This window comes from Triticum aestivum, chromosome 1B (assembly GCF_018294505.1).
Source record: "Triticum aestivum cultivar Chinese Spring chromosome 1B, IWGSC CS RefSeq v2.1, whole genome shotgun sequence".
In the NCBI taxonomy this organism is placed as follows: domain Eukaryota; kingdom Viridiplantae; phylum Streptophyta; class Magnoliopsida; order Poales; family Poaceae; genus Triticum; species Triticum aestivum.
Window position 1 is genome coordinate 34,507,212 of NC_057795.1, and position 1,997 is coordinate 34,509,208.

The window sequence follows — 1,997 nt, forward strand, 5'->3', positions numbered from 1 at the left end:
CGGCGTCGGGGGTTGAGGTGGTGTCGGGCGCCGGCTGTTGTGGATCGAGAGTAGAGAGAGGTACGAGAGAGAAGGGAGAGAGATCGTGGTGAGGGTGGGTGTGGGAGGATAAGGGAGAGAGAGAAAGAGTGGTGGGGGCGCGTGGGGTGTGGGGCGTGGGGTGGGGCGTTGTATGGAGCTGGGATGAGTGGAGTGGATGATGCCATGTCATCGATCCATGTGATCAATCCGCGTCATGTGTTTCTTCTTTGCCGTACGGAAAAAAGCGCAGACGGCAAAGAGCCTAGTTTGTCGTCTGCTAATAAAAATACAGACGGCAAAGATTCTTTGCCGTCTGTGAAAAAAACTGACGGTAAAGATTGTTTGCCGTCTGTGATTTGTTTCGAAGATGGCAAAGTGCTCTCTTTGCCGTGTGTGTTTTTTTTTGCAGACGGCAAAGTATATTTTGCCGTTAGTTTTTCTTTGCCGTCTGGTGTTGACAGCAAATCTTTCTTTGCCGTCTTGCCCGATAAAAAGCTGACGGCAAAGACGTCCCCTGACGGCGAATTAGCTGTTTCCCGTAGTGTATTTATGCTATGTTGTCACGATACGGGGACTTTCTGGTAGATGGCCTCGACGTTTCCTCAAGCTATGAAAATGCACTATAATTTGCTTGTCATCAATGCCTGCAAATCTCTGTCTCTCTCAACATAGTAGATCATCATTAGACACTAAATCCTTCAATGAGCTTGCAAAATGCTTGCATTAGATCCCTCATTAGACACTATATATTCATCACCAGGAGCATGTAAAATGTTTGCATCAAATCCTTCATTAGCAGTCTGTTCATTAGACACTTTAGGCTCAAGAACAACATGAGCTTGTATGTTTGCACCAGAAACTTGATTAGATACATCAGATTCAGCTAGTTCAGTATTGATTGGGGGAGTTATAAAATAAGTAGAAATTGGTTTCATTTTCTCATAGATTCCCTACATACAAGCAGTTTTACAACACAGTCAGGTTTAACTATTGGCCATAAATTGAAGAGTTGAATTAGATATAATCAAGGATGTGATGTACCTGCTCGTTGCGCATGCTACTCTTGCAAGCTGCGACTGTCCGTTTGCGCAAGCTTGATGCCATGCCCGTGCTGCCGCCGTTGCCTCCCACGCAGGCTACACCCATGGTTGGATCTTCATCTTCTTGTCCTTTCGTTCGCTTGAAGCCCGGCGACCGCCCTCCAACGAGGGCGCGAGGAAGTGCTGTGTCGGTCTGTCCAGCGGCGGCTAGGTTAGGAGCAAACCAGACTGGAGGCTGGAGCGAATAAATTGGGATTTTTCCTGCTGTCGATCAATATGGGAGGCGCTCATATGGACCGCGAGCCTGCTATAGGGCATGCCTTGCACTTATGTTATTGGCCCATCCAAATTGAAACATTTTTCTTCATTTTTTTACATTGCCTGCTCGTGCGTTGGGACGAACTAAACTAGCATGGGCCAACCTGGACGACTCAAACTAGGTGCACACTTTTCAGCCACCTGAGGCGGCCGCCCATACCAGCCCCTATGGTGGCATCGCCCCTTTTTGCGTGTATGATTGGATAGTGAAAAATATTCCAGTGGCGCTTTTGATTTACCCACAGAATAGTTGAATTGCTTGTTTCTATTAACTGAGTTCGCCAATAATGTGAAGGTTGCCAGTCTTTTCATCCTATTGTAGATTGCTTAGATCTCGATATGCCAAAAGTAATCGCATGAAATATACAGTAAAAGCCAGTGTAATGTGTTTGGCTACAACTAGTCTGACTACACGTCCTGATATAACATATCAAGGATGCACCATCTTACCAGATTAACCATTCGACTTACCCATGCAGTGTGGGAAGAAAGAAGTATTGGGACTGCGTATCCAAGCAATTGATGCCATGGACTCCTGTGTACAACCTTGTAAGCGAAAAAGAAGTTGCAGTGTGCCTGTACAAAGAACTAGCATAAGTTCAGTTACCTGCTTCTCGT